The following is a 20512-nucleotide window of genomic DNA, read 5'->3' on the forward strand; positions in this document are numbered from 1 at the left end:
TAAGAAGACAAAACGAATTTAAGCCCTGCATCTTTTGATAACACTGCTGTGACGGTAACTTGTGCGTGTACTACTTTGGGCGCGCGGTTCAATAGGCGACTACTTATCGCCTTAAGGTATTATTAGATGAAGGCTGGAAGATTTAAACTTTGTAACGTTGTTAACGACGCTTTCTCAACCATAATATACATCACTTCTACCCAAATATCATTTTATCTTATAGTGTATATAAATACGGGCTCTAATTAATAATTATTATTATTCCATGCATCCATCCATCAATCCATCCATTCATCAATCCATTCATTCATCTATCTATCTATCTATCTATCCATCCATCCATCCATCCATCCATCCATTTATTTATCTATCCCTCAATAAATGCATTCATTAATACACATGTTTCTGGCAGAGTTTTCAAAATAATAAGTAATAATTAGTAGTAAAATTCTAAATGTGCTTATTGCCAAAAACAACTTTCTGAGATATTGATGGAAAACACACTGCGAAATGCACGTTGAAATACCTACAACACCGTCTTTTGGCACACGAATGAGTCACTTACAGTGGAGCTACGACAAAGACAATTATTGGTATGATATTTTCATATGGATGTTCCTCTCTTAGAATGAATAAAATACAATTTAAAAAATTGGTACTTAGCATTATTTAGAGTGTTAGGTCTTCAATTCATTTAGCGACGATGTCCACTTCAGCTGTTACTCAGTGTCGAAAGTCAACGTGGGCGAGATATGGCCAATAAACTTTCATTGAAGCCCTGCATTTCGGACAGATTTCTTCTTTTATAGATGCCGTAAGTCTACTATATGAGACCAACACTTCCCTCTCGGAGAAAGCCACGATAAGGCTATTATTGCCCTTTGAAAAAATGACCATAAGCTGGTTTTCAACTCTCGAATCTTCGATCAAACAGATGGCAAGGTAACCACTAGACCACCAGACGGTGACAACAAGTCGATGATGCTGCACTAAGGGAAGTAGGCCTAAAATAGCACGTAAAAATATTGGTTGAAAAAAAAATGTTACACAGGTTTCTTTTCACTACACATTTCAAGGAATTCGCTCGTGGAGATAACCCTGTTCCTTTTAGTGATAAGTTACCAGATAAAGCAATACAATTACAGGAAGATAAAATATATTTTTACTTAGCTAATTCCTATAACGTATCGGCGTCAAGTTCGTTTCTCTGGTTTCATTGAAACACGGAATATGTTATTGCACATTGATGTAATCAATAGCCTTAAACAAATCGTCGAGTGTGGTGTGTGTACGCGCGACCACCTCCACACAAATCCGCGCTGTACACCATATAACTGAAATTCTGGGGCACCACAAACCGCTAAATTTAATTGCTCAGTTCGTTTGCTTCATCGAATATCTGATTCAGTGTTGGTCTATGTTTCACTTTCTGGTCATTGGTATGGCCATTTCCCTAAATTGTGTTCTTCTAAACCGTCCCAATATAAAGCAATTGACCATTGCTAACCTCTTTCAGAACCGTTGCTATGCAACTGATTGAGGTCTCACGCATTTTAAGTGGTTCCCCATACTCTATATTTTGCGAAATGGAATCCACGAAACGCCTAAATTAGAGTTATAGAATATGGAGTAAACAAGTACTGGTATGTCATCATTACACTGTGGATTTTTTTTTTTTGAATACAGGAGGTATTCATTCATAGTGTTTCGCCCAAGGGCACGTCTTTCACTGCAAACCCAGCTTCGTTAAATCTTTCCTATTTTCTGCCATCCTCTTAGTTTCCGCATACGATCCATAAATCTTTTAATGTCGTCTAGCATCTGATACCTTCTTCAATGATTTTGTAAAAATATCTTTATCCTTTACTTGTTTTCGTGGTCCACTTGACTATACCTTCAATTTCAATTAGGTCTATATGTCTTAATTCATAGTTTGCTTATCTATTATATAATGTATCTCCTGTAATGGTTCTTACAACTTCAATAGGCTATCAGTTATTCCTGTGTTTCAGCCCTCGTTTCTGTCTCATAAGTCATTACATAACGTATTCCTGTCGGCAACAGAGCCTCAGACTTTTAGGTATAATAGATCTAATATCATAAAGTGAAATAAAGTTCTTCAAATTGACTTTCATATACTTCTTGTAATATGTAAATAAAATAATACAGAAGAATTAAACAGTTTGAAATTATTTCAAGGAATTGATTATTATAATGATTTGCACTTCTAATTGCAATGTTTAGCAGCGCTAGAACATCATATTAGTTTATTTTACTAAAAAATACCTGAACTTTTAGAACTCAAATACATTAAAAGCAGATGATTAAGAATTTAAAATATTTTTTTATGGAAATTGTGGATATTTATTGCAGTGATTAGAATAATTAAGAATTAGCCACGAAATCCCGTGATTCCGATAACGTATCGGCTGACTATGCAGGGTGACTTGTCAAGCAGTTCCCGGTTAGCCAGTCCGGGAATGATGGTCACTTTTGTAATATAGTTTGGGATGCTGTCTGGGTTAACACTGAAGCATCCACTATTCACTAGTCACAGTTTGGGCTGCAAGTCACTTTGTGATTAGTTTCCTTTGTTGTCGGTCTTTCGCTGTTCTTGACCATAGATGGCCGAATCTTGATCTAAGTTCGTTCGTCCACTTGTCTTCTGTCTTCCAGCGTTGCGTTTGCCAATCCTTGGGTCCCATATCATAAGGATGTATTTCCACCGGTTCGTGTTGAGTCGCATCACGTGTCCTGCCCATTTCTTCTTTAGCTTGTCGGCCGTTTCTGCTGCGTCTTGGCTCCTTATGGCTTTGTTGCGCAGTCTGTGTCTGAGCGTGATGTTCAGCATCTTCCTCTCCATTTTTCTTTGGAACTTTCTCAGCATGTCCTTCTCTCTTTCTGTTAGAGACCATGTCTGTGCTCTGTATAGGAGAACTGGAAGGATGCAACTGTTCATAACTCCGCTTCTTAATTTTAAATTGTATGTCTTGTCTGTCAGAATGAAACTGAGGCTCCAAAATCTCTTCCATGCGTTTCCGATTCTTCTTTGAATCTCGTTCTGTCGTCTGTTGTGAAAGGACATTAGTTGGCCGAGGTAGATATTGCAGTGATTATTGCTAATAAAATATTTCTTTCAACATAGCCAACACTGCTGTAATAGTCTAGTTCAGAAATTATCTTATTAAGATTATGGAGTATACGCCGAAGTAAAATCTCCTAACATAATTTGCTTTTCATATGTATGCACTTATACTCATATATACAATTTTTAAAAATATACTTTTACATAACATGTAGGAGTGAATAAAGGGAAAATTATGTGTTATATAAAACTATATCACATTATGTGCATCAGCAGCCTAAATATTAGCAAATTATAATGACTTTTGGTTCGTGTGATCACGAACAAGTTCCACTACGGTAATTATATCTAATGAAAATTGTAAAACCTGCTTGATTAACAACATTTCTATAATTATTACAAAATACACATTTCCCTTGTACTTGAGAAATATTGAATCCCTACATTTTTGTGCCCGAATGTTATAGTATTCTCATACATTAAGCAAGGAAACGAAATGTGTAGATTTTCATGTTTTCTCGGTCTTACAGTACATAAAATTAAAAAAATTGAAAATCAATAGACTTACAACTACATTCTTTGGTGACATGTGCGATATTTACGTGGTTTGTACTCGAATTCCATCGATATGTTCACAATTTGTTGTCGAAGTTCTTTAAGATTCAGAGATTAAATGATATAAATTTAGTAGGCCTATCATATTTAAACCTATAAAATGCGTCTGTCTTTTTTTCTTTTTTCCATTATAATTGTTTAATTACTGTTCATTAAAAAAATTATGGTTAAGCTTTGTCTCATAGGCAGCGTACACTTGGAGGAAGCTGAATAAAATAAAACTTATTCAAAATAAACACAGGAAGATATGGAGCCAATCGATTAATAAAATTCGTAGTCATGATTACAGATATTTGGCGTTGTTAGCAGAAGCAGCTACGATACAAAGAAATATGCTAAAGGTAGGAGTGAGCAGTATGGGATAAAGATAAACGCAAACAAGAGATGACCATGGTCATCGGAAGAAAAATAAAGGTAAACATGGAAATCGCGAATGAGGCACTGGAACAAATGGACTATTTGCGATAGACCATAAGCAGTAACATGAACTGCTGCCAGGAAGTTAAAAGGACAACAATGGCAAAGCAAACTTTTAACAGAAAAAGGAGCATCTTCTGCGGAACTGTGGAAAGAGAACTAAGGAAGAGACTTTGAAATGCTTTGTCTGGAATGTAACTTAGCACTTTATGGGGCAGAAACATGGACATTACGACGAAGTGAAGACAAACGACTAATAGCATTTGGAATGATGATATAGAGAATACTGGAGCGTGTGAAATGGACAGACAATAAGAAGTGAAGCTGTATTAGAAAGAGTGAATGAAGAAAGAATGATGCTCAGATTAATTAGGAAGAGCAGGAAGAATTTGGCTGGCTCACTAAGAAAAAACTGCCTACTGAAGGATCCACTGGAATAAATGGTGAACGGAAAAAAAGTTCGGGACAGAAAAAGACATCAGATAATAGACGACATTTAGAAATATGGATCGTATGCGGGGACTAAGAGGAAGGCAGAAAAGGGAGAATATTGGAGAATGCTGGGTTTGAAGTGAAAGCTCTCTACTTTGTCAGAAAACTATGACTGAACGAATGAATGCCCAATTATTCTATATTGACCTGGCCAAAATAGAATTGTATATAGTACATTAAAGTTTATCGATTTATTTTTATCAAAAGTTAACTTGTTTTGAGATTGAAATGTAAAGAAATGTTTTCATCTAATGACTGTTTAATTTACGATAACAAGGTAATATTAAACCCTTTATACATAAACACCCTATAGAAAATACAATTGTAATATGTGGTTGGTACATAATATAACTTCTATTATAATTATTTTTATATAATTTAAAATTGAAAGTGCCTCATATATGTTAATAAGCAAAACAATATAATAATTGACAACAGAGCGCATAGAGAAACGAACAGAACTCATTGAAAAGCTAGCTCGATCTGCAGTGGCATGCTAATAATGTCACTTTAAAACGTTTGTTGTTTTATAGCTCGATTATTGCAATTTCTTCTTTGGAGTAGTCAATTGTACGGGTAATGTGGGCGATTTTGTAAGTTAATGGGGCCAATCGAGGCTACATTGTTTCCGATAATGAATTCTCTTTCTGCCTTTTCCCTTTCAAAGAGCTTCCACAATTTTTAATAACAATTTTCATACCCTATAGTCAAAGTGTACTGTAAATTCATTCATAGCCACTTTGTACTTTATTTAAAAGCACAAATTCTGTTTTAGTTACTAGAATTCCCTGTTATTTAGGTATATTGCCTGTTAGTTTATTCTGGAACACAACTTTCATTCTATATCTGAAATTATGTTTATAATTTACTGTACAAAAATGAAGAGAAGTAATTATGAACGCAATCCTATAACATTTTTTGCTAATGAATGTTGTAGGTATAAAAACGTTAATTAAACATGATGAAAAATGTAATAGAAAATCCATCAATATGTACAAAAAGCAGTGACATTTCGTTGCTGGTTAACAATACAGCTTTTTATATTATTATTATTATTATTATTATTATTATTATTATTATTATTATTATTATTATTATTTATTGATAACACGATGATTAGCTCACTTATAATAACTAAATAAGAAAGAGTAAATTAATATGAATTAAGTTTTAGGGTATTTTTCATTTCTTAAACCGTAGTATTTCGTCCAAACTTTCTGTCAACTAACAAGAACTTCCTTGTGACGTGGATTGTCTAGAAGAATAATAACTTTTGAATTTCAGATAGGAAATTAATTACGACTTATTTTGAATAATCGTGTTTTATGTGATTTCATAAATACTTCTATTCTAGTTAACATTACTGAAACAACAACTGTATAATAATAATAATAATAATAATAATAATAATAATAATAATAATAATAATAATAATAATAATAATAACAACTTCTCTTCTCAATTCTGTAAGACCCTAGGACTGCACAAATCTTTTCTAAATAAAGTGGCCGTCCTCATAATTAGAGAGTCAGTCAAACTCTTACGGAACCACCTATGTGGACTCTAATTCAGTGTACTGAATAAACTGACGCACCATTATCATTTTTCTTTTTCTTATTAGCTTTCATTGCTTCTTTACTTGTTTGTAACTTTTTTTATTCTGTGAACTGCCATTGTTTCTTTGTGTACTTGTTCGCCTTTTTTCTTACTCTGTTACCTTTCATCATCTATTTGTTCATTTTTTGTAAGCTTTGTCTAATGGCAGCCTCTAATTCGAGGAAGCTCTGGTTAATAAATAATAATAGTAATAGTAATAATAATAATAATAATAATAATAATAATAATAATAATAGTAATAATAATAATAATAATAATAGTAATAATAATAATAATAATAATAATAATAGTAATAATAATAATAATAATAATAATAATAATAATAATAATACTTCATTGTCAGAACAAAGATACATATTGATTTTTATATAAGAACTCTCTAGCAACCTCAGAAAGATTATGCTTATGGTTGTTTTACCAAAAAAAGAAAAAACCCTTCAATTTTACTAAAAATCACGGTCTTCCATTCGAATCGCAGGCATGATATTGATATTATTTTTTTAGATTTCGTAAGAATTTCAGCCAAGAACTTTTGCCGTCTCTTCATCAAGTATCAGTCGAGAAAATCTTAAAAAATTGATTCAGACCAATTTATTTGATAAAATAGTACTAACAGTAATTAGTTATGATACATATCGTTCCTGTAAGTTTTTGAAACGAATGTTGACATTAAACAACAGTTAGTACTGCAATTCTACAACAGTAATACGCGAATTTATATAAGTTATAAATACTGAATATTTACAAACGAGATTAAAACCTCGTTTTATCTGTATATGTGAGTGATCCCAGTGACGAATGGGAAAAGAGGAACATAAATCTGACGCCATTGTGTTACAGAGGCCAGATAACCTACATTTCTATAACATACGGGCAGTACATGCAAAACCATTTCCTTTCACACATTTAGTTTACTATTTTAAGCATAAACTGACGCAGTGAAATCCATGCTACAACTTGTCTCCAGTTATTTATATCCATTTGTATCTAATTTCAACACTTTCTACCCGAAAGTCCTAGCAAAAATGACTAAATTTTACATTAATATAATGACATGTGGTTTTTAATTATTCTTTCTCGCCGTTACGAATAAATAGACGCTGATTCGTGAGTACCTTTTGTTTTCTATTTGCATTGTGATATCTTGTGTTTTATATGTGGGTACGTTGTATTATTGTGCACTGAATTAACACAAGAAAACTTTTGTTTCCATATTTCAGACTCAATTAATTTTTTTTTTTAATTATGGTTGATTTAACGACGCTCGCAACTGCCAAGGTTATATCAGCGTCGCCGGTGTGCCGGAATTTTGTTCCGCAGTTCATTTACATGCCAGTAAATCTACTGACATGAACCTGTTGCATTTAAGCTCGCTTAAATGACATCGACCTGGGCCGGGATCGAACCCACAACCTCGACCACAGAAGGCCAGCGCTATACCAACTACGTTACCCAGGCCGACTTTCAGACTCGATTAAAAAAAGTAATATCGCTCCTTAAATGTTATTATCATTATTATTATTATTATTATTATTATTATTATCATTATTATTATTATTATTATTATTATTATTATTATTAATATGTTTTATTTATGTTGTTCTCAAAAAGCATTTCCAAATTTTTAAATGAATGCTGTAATCATTGCAATATGTAAGTCCGGCGGTAGAAAAATTATGACTAATCACAGACCAGTACCATTGTTACTTAATCTTTGTAAACTTTGGAAAAATGTATTCAAATGGGTTGAAAAGCTAACTTGAAAAAAAATGATCTGAAAATCAGTTTCTTTTCGAGTTAAATTGTGTACAGATGATTGATGCTCCTTGGAAGATTGCTACTGTTGTATGAGGGAAATATATTATGTATTTTTTTTTACTTGATAAAAAAGTTCGATACAGTAATCATACCATACTTTTAAATAAATTAGAAGACATGGATGTCAATGAAATAGTCCTAAATTAATTTTCATGATATTTCAGTAATAGAACCTAGGTAAATAAATTTTATAATCAATTAAGTAATATTTAAAATCTAAATTTAGGACCACTACAAGGTACTGTTTAAGGGCCAATTTTGTTTTCAATATAATTATATAAATTACTTGTTACAAGTTAATTCAGTGGCACTCTATAATCACATGCTAATGACATAGCTGTAATTAAAATGTATATATACCAATTTTCTTCCATTAAATGTTTCCAAAACTACTTTGATTCCATTTTCTTTAAATGCAAGTGGTTTACAACGATTAAAATCTTGTGGTAAATAATAATAATAATAATAATAATAATAATAATAATAATAATAATAAAAGTAATAGCAACAACAATTATAATCACTATTATTACCATTATTATTTGCTCTTATTCACTTATTAAGAAACTAATTGCAGCAACTAAATAAAAGTTAAAATATGAACAATGTTCGCGTGATTATGTTACAAAATTCTAATCATGATAGATGAGGTCATAGGATACCATTTTTCAAAAGGAACCTGTGTCCGGAAACGCGCCGTTTAACCGAAGTGGGTAGGGTGAAATATTTATCATTTTCAATCAAAAAACGAATTTTCTTTTTTTTTTAACGAAAAATGAATTATCAATCTCTTATTTATATATTGCGGGGATTTAATTGCTCTGTGGCGCTTAGAAGCGTAAAAGTTATGCCATAGGCCTATTTAAATAACCATACACTTGAAGTTGAATACCATGCTAACTACACAAGCAGTTTTCCAACACTTTTTTCAGAACATTTCGTCATACTCAAAGTGGAAAGGCTCTTAGAGTTTTGGTGCTGAGAGTGTGGAATTTTTACTTCATGTTCTATATACTGATATTAACAAAACTCAGTAGAATTTATTGATGACACAAATACTTTCGAAATGATAGAAATAGAACATATTTAGTGGAGAATAAAATTTTCAAATTGAAAGTTGTATTCATTTTTCTGATCTTTTATATAATGAACATTTAAAATTCTGAATATTAAGTTTTTTTTCCAAAAATATCATATATGTCGTAGAAAAATCATGCGAGAAAAGTTTTTAAACAGAAGATAGATTTCGATAATAAACATTTAATTGTGATTTCAATAATTAAAAAACGATTAATTGGATCATAATAACTTTTATGCAAGAAGGAGATGAAGTGTACAAAATACGAAGTTTCTGCTCTAAAATGATAGAAAATTAATGAAGCAATGAAGGGGAATAATATTTGTTATTCACATTAACAAGTACAACCTTTTGGCACATCTGTTGGTTGGGTTGCCTATGGTTGAGGCGTTTGTTTCTAACATAGACACGCGACTACCATGTACAGATACAGCTCCCTTATTGTAAAAGTTCCGCTTATAACACACTACACATGTGCAGCAAACAATAGCCCCTGTATATATGTTACTTGTAGACAGCCGTGTGAAATTATTGTCTACATACAGGTTGACTCCCATCAAGTTTAGCTCCAAATTTTAATTCCGTATCTGTACTCAACTTCTTTACATAGTAAATATCATATACACAAATATACATGCACACATATGCATGCACACACATATAACATAAGCATATAATTGAAGGGTTCAGAGCCATAGTGGGCCAAGCGCCATTTATTAAAAACGGAGAAAACAAGGGTTAAAGTTAAGTGATTACCATAATTTAACGAAACATATAGCAAGTACTATAAAGTATGCACATTAAAACTAAATGATATGTCAATCTTCATTAAACTAGTATTTACTTAACTTTAACCCTTGCTTTCTCCGTTTTTAATAAATTGAGCTTGGCCCGCTATGGTTCTGAACCCTTCAATTATAATACATGTGTATAAAAACTTAAGAGTACGAGTGCTTAGAAACTGTTAGAACGTACTGAAAGAAATAAGAATCACATTTTTTGAGTCATTGTAATTTACTGTCGGTAACAATTTCAGTGTTACGGTGATTATTACAAGTGATGGGTTTGTGGTGCAAGTAAAGGAGTCCCAATTACTTGCTATGAGGTCTTCCAACTTTTCTACACAATCGTCATTAGTAACAGTATGGATGTTAGTCCTACGTGCTTGACCTCTTCAATCTGAAATAAATACCAGTCGTAATAATTTCTGGTAGAGGCTGAATAAACCCCAATATTAATGTGCAGCTGAAGGGATTAGACCAAAGAAAAAAAATCTATGATCTCATCGGCTAGCGAACTCTTGCACCCTCAATGGATTCACGACTTCAATTTATTATATTATAGACCTATTGACCCAAGAAATAACGACCTATATTAATTATTACGTGAGATACTACAAAGTCCATCGTTGTGGCCGAGGGGTTAGCGAGTCAAACTCCGAACCCAGCGGGCCAGTGTTCGATTCTCGATGGGGTCAAGTTGCCTGAGTGAGGTTTTTTGGAGTTTTTCTTTCACTCCTATGGATGAATATAAGGTAACTTTATCAGGCGATTGGAACTCCACTCATCTTCGCCACTTCCTTTCCTCCCCTATCACCCTTTCATTCATCATCCAGTTACTTCTTCTGGTTTTCAGATCGCTCTACAGGCGGCCCTCCGAAGCTGCTGACTCTCGCGACCGGCCTCCGTGGATTGTATTCATGCAATGATGGATAGCTTCTGGAACGGAACCCGGGGCAGACCTTCTCGGGGGAAGACTTCCGCCTCGGACTTGGGGAATTTGCCAAAGCAGGAGTGGTACATGGATTCTGTTGGCTGTAGGGACCAGTCGTTAAGAGGGTCAAGTGATTAGGTCGGGGTGCGTAGAGGATCGGTGGGCACTAACTTATCCCATATATGGGAGGGTGTACAATAGACCTCAAGTGGTAGGCGTGGGATGTTCCCTCCCTCCTTAAAAAAAAAAAAGATACTGCAGTCCTGGGATTAGAATAAAATCACTATATGTTTGTATAGGTGTCCGGGCGTAAGATATATAAAAAACACTTGAGAAGTAATTTGAGGAAATGCCTACGATTGTGTTTAACTTTTAATTTTTAATTTTTTTTTTTTTTTTTTTTTTTTTTTTTTTTTTTTAGAAATTAGAGTAATAGTATTAGGTTAAATAAATATGATTCACTTTAAATTTAAATTTGTCTAATGAAAGGGATAGAAATTAAATAAATAATCAGTCAGACCTCCAATAATAATAATAATAATAATAATAATAATAATAATAATAATAATAATAATGAATTAATATTGAATTGAGTATTAAGATAACAAGTAAAGAACCGTTTTAAGCCATAGAAAATTGACAGTCCATCGCTATAGGCTACTGTATATACAATAACCCATAAATATTGTGAAAAATGTTCGCATTCTTACTACTTAATTGAATACAATGAAGCTATACTTAGTTATTGACTATGAAGTATTATGATTAAAGTTGAAATGTATGTGCGAGATATTCTACGTAAGAAATTATTCTTCAGATCAGTACTATACCAGAAAATGTGTAAACAATTGTGTTACTTTCAATAATACGAGATGGGTTAACCTACTTTTGCAGTGCATATGAAACAAACGGTGTCACTGAAACGCACTTCATCATTATAATTATAATATATTTAATATCGTTGAAGAGAGCCATTTCTTTACGCTACCGGTTGATATCGAGCGTTAATCCGATGAAGTGTCGCATAAATCATGACAAGGACAGAGCCTGATTGAAAACTATTAGAGTCTATTTATTTCAATTGTGTCGTAAACGTGACTGCGGGTATTTCACAATTAAGCTTAATTTAGAATTAAAATTAAAATTTTTACTCCGTCAAAAGAATTTCTAAAATAAAACCGATGAATAACATCGTATGTGCTATTCATATGGGAAATGTGATAGGATGGAAGAAATGTAACATTCAAACACATTTTCTACGAAATTGTTTTCGTCTGTTGGACCCAACCAACAGGCAGCTGCGAGAATCATTCAAAAGCTCTCTTTTTCAATTCCATGAAGAGTGTACACAGTGGTTCAAACGCTTTCCATGTAGCCAGCATCAAGATAGAGCTTCGCGTGCGATTTCAAAGGGATGAAAGAAAAGGTATTCAATACTAGTCATTGTACGCAACTCAAAAAGTTATACATTAAAATATTGCACCTGTAAATAAATGTAATTTATTTTAATACTGAGATACTTATAAAATTATTTACTAATAAATCAACGAATTTACAAAGATTCATCACGATTTTCTGTAAATGTACTACAGAAATTTTACTCAAGTATCTGAGGATTCAAATTTGTATTGTTAGCACTGCCACAAATTTGATTATAAAATTCATTCCAAATTACTTTCGTCTCTAGAATCTTTTCATAGTAAATAGGCCTACTAAAACATGATAGATAGGAGTTCAGAGAAATTCACAAACTCAAAATATTATGAGATGAAATAACCATTGATTCCTTAAATGCACGAAATTAATTTTGTACAAGATATAGTTTTATAAATGTATGTTATTATAATATTGTTTTCATGGCTTTTATTGTAAATATGAAATATTTGAGAGAAATTCACAAACTCAAAATATTATGAGATGAAATAACCATTGATTCCTTAAATGCACGAAATGAATTTTGTACAAGATATAGTTTTATAAATGTATGTTATTATAATATTGTTTTCATGGCTTTTATTGTAAATATGAAGTATTTGAGAGAAATTCACAAACTCAAAATGTTATGAGATAAAATAACTATTGATTCCTTAAATGTAAGAAATGAATTTTGTACAATATATAATTTTATAAATGTATTGTCTGTTACTTATTGTATTGCTTTCATAGCTTTTATTGTAAATATGTAATGCTTCACGAATAAATTAAAATTTATGGATTTGTATTAATCACAAAAAATACGAAATATATTTCATGCAGTTTGAAGGTCGATTAAAGAAACTGGACGACAATGTAACATTTACATTTTCTTATAAAGTTGTTTTTACATAGAACACGTCGAACGTCAATGGAAATTTTATTATGCTAAAATTTCAGAGACCTCTCTTTTCGGACTGTATATTAGTGTTCCTTTAAATGGATTTGAGGGAGATGGGATATGATGATAGAGATTGGATTAATCTTGCACAAGATAGGGACCGATGGCGGGCTTATGTGAGGGCGGCAATGAAGCTTCGGGTTCCTTAAAAGCCATTTGTAAGTAAGTAAGTAAGTTCCTTTCATTGTTACACAAAATAACTGACTTTGATTTTCACTTCACTTTCTCTCTGATGTAATTATCATAGGAGACTTTCAAGATACTTCCCCGACAGTTAGAAGAACGCAAGCGCTGTTGTAACATTTTCATTGAAGAAGATTCTAAGTAAGTACTCTTCTCTTATGAGTTGAAACTAAGATTTTTGTCTTGATTAGTTAACGTTTAAACAGATTATTATGTGGCGTCGTTGGGAGTCTGTTTTTAGAAATATTGAAAATAATGATAATAGTAAAAGTTAAAGAAAATAGTTACATTAGCAAGATATTCCACGCCAAAGAAAGTGTGTCGAAAACAGGAGAAAATATAGTTTCAGAATCTATTAATTTAGTAGTGACTTAACTGGAAGACTATGTATGAATTTTATGTAAATCAAACATCCCTACTATAGACAAAATTCTTAGCGCTCTCCGCAGCAAAGCAATGGGTCCTGAATACAAATTCCCATAAGTAGGCCTACCACAGAACCACAGTATTCACGGGTATGGTTTTGCAAATGGGCCGTAGAATTTGCCTTCCTCCCTCCCTAAAATATTTAAATACATTTTGAATGACTTTAGCTGACCGTTTATCAAGTACATTTGGTAACACAGAACATTCATTTTCATAATCACTTTCAACATTTCGAGACAAGACTCCTAAGGATGCCACATGGTAACAACTGATTTTCACTTTAACTGATCATAACACAAAACTTAGTTTTATCTTGTAATCCGAGCATAGGCATACTATATCACCACTTCTTCAAAAAGTGCTGCAACAATGCTTGTGTTCTTCAGTCTCTCGTGAGAGATCTACCCATTCCCAATGGCTACAACATCAGTGATTGATTGATTGATTGATTGATGGATTTAATTAACTAAATTCATAGGGGCTGGATCCCGGTTGGATCCTTGCACTTAGGACGTTTAGGTCCAGTTCATGCCCTATATACGATGACTATGTCCCACGAATTGCTCGGATGGCATTCGTGAATCCGAAACTAACAGGTGGGCTATCCTTCTTGGCCCTGCAGGTAAGGTCCCATCATTCACTGACGGGCCCAGAGTCCGGAGCACTAAGCCCTTAGAACTTAGATCAGCATCGGAAACCTATACTACCCTCAGATATCACCCCAGTCCATTTTTACTATTACGGATGATAGATGAAATGAGAGGGAAGTGGAGAGTGTTATTGTAATGAAAGAGGAAAACGAGCGTACCCAGATAAAAACCCTCAGCAACGTCTTTTTCCTCCACAAATAACACCCAGATCTCACCGGGGATTGATATCGGGACGCCTGGATAGGTCAGCGCTGGAGCACTGTAGTCAGACGCGGCCAAAACATCAATGAACGAACAGTACTCATATACCGCAACAGGACGACTTAAACAATTTGCTACACACGTAGACTATTATGCAGTGCATATATTTTATCTTTCCACGCTCGCGAAGTAGATTGAAAACGTCAGTGCACAGCGCAGCTGCCCACACGCGGCCCACACTGAGCGCTCGGTTAGAAATATGAGTCACGAAGACGCGGAATAAATCACAGAGCAGGCAGTTTTTTCAATTCGAAAATGTGAAAGAGCTAAAAAATGCTTACCTTTTCAAATACAATGTTTAAAGTGTGGAAAGATAAAATATATGTAGGGCCTACTGTAACTCTATGTAAACTCGGTATTATTATTACGTATGTATTCCATATAATTACTGTAATGTACATGAACCTGTTTTAGTTATAATTAGGTCTATATTATTCTAGTTCAGGATAAATAAATTTATATAAACTCTTTTATTAAAATAAATTGAGTTTAACAAAACATTCTGTGTACTTCGTATGAACTTAAACTGAAGAATTGCTTTACAGTACACGAAAAATGGAATGACGCAAAAATTACTGAAAGAAAAATACATATTATGTTTCATATTTCATAGAAGCAAGGCAGTTTCTATTAATTAGGTATATTTTGCTATAGCTGAAGTCTCATTACTGACTGCAAATAAAACATGCGATGTTGAATGTATAAAACCGTTATAGCCTTGTTTAGTCTACAGCAAGTTTTTGTACTACAGTAGTTTGTTAGGTATTTTAGAAAAGGAAGTTGATGGTGGCAGCTGTGGGATTCATAATGTTAGTTACTGCAATTTTACCTCTCACGGCTTACTAATATCGCAAGTGAGCATAGCGGAGAGCCCCAATTAATCAACATTAACGAAATGTGACATTTAATGTATAATTAGACATCAGTGTAAGCAAGGCTTCATTAACAAATTGCATTAGATCCTACTACCGTATTTCCCGATGGGAGGAGAGAAATATCCTCAAATGATGTGTCGCCGCACTCCATTTATACGCGTCATGTACTGTTTTTATTAACACCATATCGTGTGTAACAGCGCAGCATATTTTAAACATTGCTCTGTGTTAATGGTAAATAACACATATTGTACACTAACATAACGTGGAATATGAAATTCTGGTTATGAGAGAGGGAGTATTTATTAATTTAAAAACAAAAGTCACAGTCAGTTTCAGAATAAAATGCCCCGCGGCACTTCCCACGAAATACATTAATATTTCTTATTCAAACACGTAGCTCTTACTAAAAAACCATCAACTTGCAATCCTATATATACTTACATTATTAGTGGAAGATTTATTTAGCAAAAAATTTATCTTTATATAGATGTATAATGAAATTAGGTACATACTGCTTAGGCTAGTCAATAAAAATACTATAATGTAATGCAAAATCACCGTTAAGAATTTTTCTAAAGATTTACGAAATATAATATATGCCAGGCTAACAGAGGAAAACCCACAGAAATAATATCGTTGCAAGAAATTTCCTTTCTTTTTCACCTTTATACTAAAACACTTGGCAGCTGTATTATAATTCATTTTATCATAACTTGAGGAGTTTAAAAATATTAATAATCTTTTTGTATCAGAATTAATGTTCCGCATGTTATACTCTTGAAAGAAGGCATACATTATTCCTAGAATCAGGTCTGGTGTATAGGATCTTTGTGACACAAATTTCTATACATTCCTCTCCAGTATTTTCGAATTTTAGATCATGCTTGCCGTGTTAAAGACCGAGTAGATTTTTTTTATTTTATTACAGTTTAGAGGCATCCTTTAACTATAATTATTATTTCCCGTAACAGTGCAAAATATATTGATATTGAAGTGGCAGCTGCATATATAATAAAATCATAGTAGATTAAGGTTTCCTGATATGAATTCTACGCACACATTCCTCCTGTTCTAGATTATTTTCTTGTACACTGACGTTCAAAGACACCTGACCCTATTAATCGATAGTGATCGATAAATTTGTTGGTGTAAGTGTGGCTTCTTTAGATATTACTTCTATGAATAGATGGCGAAGATAATAGTCATTGTTGCCAATTGCACATAAATATACCCGCATTATAGAATTCAATATTTCATCCACTTCTGCATTGGGTTTAACTGGAAACCGCTGATATTGTCAATTATGAGACTAATTTATGCCTAATCTACGTGATCATTTTCCCCGACACTTTTTAACCGCTCCCAATAATGGTGCCACCTATGGGGAACTAGCGGAACTCTTTCAAAATCTGTGATTTTTTTATCTTTGGTTCTGACTTATCCTGAGGTTATAAAGTTCGCTTACACGATCATAAAATCGTAGGTCACATATTTTTGAACGTCGATATATGTACATATATGCAGTGTGAATTCATGGTGTACTATTTTCCTTTTGGAAGGTTGCCACTGAGTGAAATGATTCTATTTAAATGAGAACGTTCGGAAAGTTAGCTTGATGAGATGTTGATTGGACTGCGCACTATTGTCTGAGTGGCATGACGAAGGAGTTCTCAGACATTTCTGAACTCCTCAAATTGTGACAAAAATGTGTTGATCTAGTTAGTTGTATCATGAAGAAGTAGAAATTGGTAAGACGTACATGTCACGTCATAACCAGTATCTCCTTCTGACCTCTTTTTTAATCATATTACTATGCTTCTTATTTTTAGTATGACGCTGACATTTCGATACAATGTTCATGTTTGTGGACGGAGTCTTTAAAACGAATTGCGTGGTAAATTTGTATTGAAAATATTTTAATTTTAATACCAATGTTTTAAATAAATTCATCACATTATTAGTGTGTTTCATACGCAATAAATACTGTAAAAACGGTCGCCATTAATATAAAAGACTGTATTAAATTTGTATAATAAGTGGTTTACAATCTTTTAATCCCATTTACAGCATCATAGCGGTTTAAATGAAACACATGATGGAACTAAATTTATTTCCCTTCAATAAAGATAATATTGGTATTATAAATTATTCAAGCGATAAAAAATATCACTAGTGGTATTTTAAATAAATATAATTTACAGCAGTATTATTATAATGAACATCTATTAAATTCTTTCATTTTACAAACGTATATAAAATACGATAGGCTGCATGCTCTAGTCTCTGCAATCGATGGTAATTGCATCTTTATATTAAAAAATGTACTATCTGCTATAAGTTTAATGGTTATAATTCTAAAGTACGATCATGCAATAATATTTCAATAGGTCTAATGCGGAAGAAAAATTGGTCGTACTCTTGAACGGCATACTCATACAGGCCGATTGAGTCCATACACTACCAAGAGATATGGACGAATCAATGGAGAGTACAGAAAGGAAGGATATACCTATTTAGTTATTGAGAAATGTTCATTTGAACATGTAATGAAGAATTGATCGATATTGTGGAATTATTGATAAAATAGCTTTTATGTTTTCAAAATATAATAGTATGTAGGAAGTTCCATTGCAACATATTTCTACAGCCCACAAAATATTAGAGTGTGGTGATCCACGATTTTTTAAAGTTTTTGATTCTGAAGAAGAAATGAAGGTTAGTCTGGCTCGTTTAAATATTGCCGTTGATGAAACTGCGCCAAATATAAGTTCGCGACGGCTTTGAAAACAATTTAGAGAACAATCCTTCAATGAATGTTCCTTTTAACTCCAGTACCCTGCCGAGGTAAACATTTTGCTTAATATACGCAGGCTAATAATCTTCTGTCTGAATAAATCACCTTAACTTCTTCAGAATGGGTTTCCTTACTTAAGTTGAATGTAAATTACGCTAACCTGAATGGAATTCCAGGTAATAATGGAGAAAGAAATGGTAATTTCCTTTGTAGAAGGTGTGCGAATGAGATTGAAACTCTAAGTCACGTGCTTGGTTCTTGTGGATTTAATTCTCTCCTAATTAATCAAAGACACCACACAATTAAACATACACTTATCAACTTATTGCAACGAAGAGAACTCGAATATTATGAAGAAGGTCATGCAGTAGATAGCAATGGCATGCATTGTTTTGTGGAAATTGTGGCATATGATAAAAAAAATAGCGAAAACCGGTTACATAATTGATTTGACTGTCAGATATGGGAAGAATGGACAGAACCAAGCACAAATGTGGACCAAGAAAAGAAAAATATTTATGATCCTTGAGGAAAAGTACAGAGACAAGTTCCTAATTTCAAATATGTTGTACAAGGTTTACTTTTTAGTGCGAACGGATCTATCATACTACCGTAAATTCATTTAATAATAATGGACTCAACAAACAATATCTAATTTTATTTGCTGAGAACGTTATTGTTGATTCCATCGGAATTTTAAATCATCAAATATATAAAAATATATTAATTAAAAGAAAAACAGCATATCATGTAATGTAGACCTAAACGAAAAGAATATATATTTACTACATTTATTGCATCTTAAGTGATTGACCATGTCAGCTGTTGAACACAAGCAGCTTCATTTATTTCTTTCATTGAATCAATAGATTTTCTTCTTTCTCTTTTTATTAATGTCTGGAGCACAGAGTAAGAACACATTATTTTATATTACTAAAAGTGTTGTTAACACTTGTAGGAAATGTCAAACAAAGATGAAAACTTTCTGTACATTTTGTGCCATGTTTAAAAATTCTTCGCCTGTTATCGACAATCTAGATATTAATAAAGATTATCTCTAATTACATCTTCAAGGAATGCAAGAAAAGCTCGTAATTGGCTATCGTAAGTAATACGACGTTACCACTTTTTATGAATGACTACCACGTCAGTCATATGCGCTTTGCAAAGTATATAAGATAAGACAGAAAGCAATTGTCGAAGTCGCACATTCCGTTTGATGGATGTAAGGGAAAATTGTTGCTTTCTGTTATAAGAGTGATGCTCATTATTAAGGTTCGGATAAAGTAGCTTTATCAGGATTGTCTGTTTAGGATAGGGCCTTGACTTGCTTTAAACTAAGTAAGCACTACTCCCTTTCACCATTATATAGTTAAAACTCTACCTGCTGGGAAGTGCGATCCACATCCCTTTAGCCAAAACATCAGTGAATGGACAGTACTGCCAATAGAAACTGGATATAAAGTATGTCGTCACTACTGTCGGCTGGAGGACACGCGACAGCTAGTTAATGTTTGTAAACAAAACGCACGGACCAAGGATGCCTATCCTGTTACAGCTACTTTATCCATCATTTACGAAGATGTGGTTTATTCCTCTTAGACATTACGATCCTCGGGGTGATTGTAAGTGCTAAAAAAATTTTAAAATCTACTAAAATTTACTATTAACGTTAGAAATGTAACGACTCAAATATATAGTTTTTATCCATTGTTGAAAAATTGATTTTTTAGTTTGATGTTTGTAGATATATCATGAACAAAGGACATGTAATAAACTGGAAAATTAATGAAAGCACAAACATTGATTTTGGAAAAAAATGTATCGGAATATACATGAAGTGGACTGAAGTAGGTGGACATTTGATCACTGGACAGAATTTATTGGACGAAAATTAAATTGGGAATATAATATATGTGGACGAATGTGCTTGGAAAGATATTATGAATTCCATAGAATTCCTCGTCAATTGCTAGGTTAATTTGTACTGTATACACAAATTATATAAAAAAAAAACTAAGGGCGGATCCAAGAGCATAAAATCTACTAGATGATAAATAATCTGGCAGAGATATGAAAGAATCCTTTAACGTGGTTCATAGCTAATTGTA

The 20512-nt window shown here is 32.9% G+C and overlaps 1 protein-coding gene across 3 annotated transcripts in view; it reads right to left on the bottom strand.

The window, feature by feature from the left end:
* The window catches only part of LOC138693010 (lachesin-like), a 1307565-nt gene that overhangs the window by 869192 nt on the left and 417861 nt on the right, over positions 1–20512 (bottom strand). The window lies entirely within an intron of this gene.

This window comes from Periplaneta americana, chromosome 17 (assembly GCF_040183065.1).
Source record: "Periplaneta americana isolate PAMFEO1 chromosome 17, P.americana_PAMFEO1_priV1, whole genome shotgun sequence".
Lineage (NCBI taxonomy): Eukaryota > Metazoa > Arthropoda > Insecta > Blattodea > Blattidae > Periplaneta > Periplaneta americana.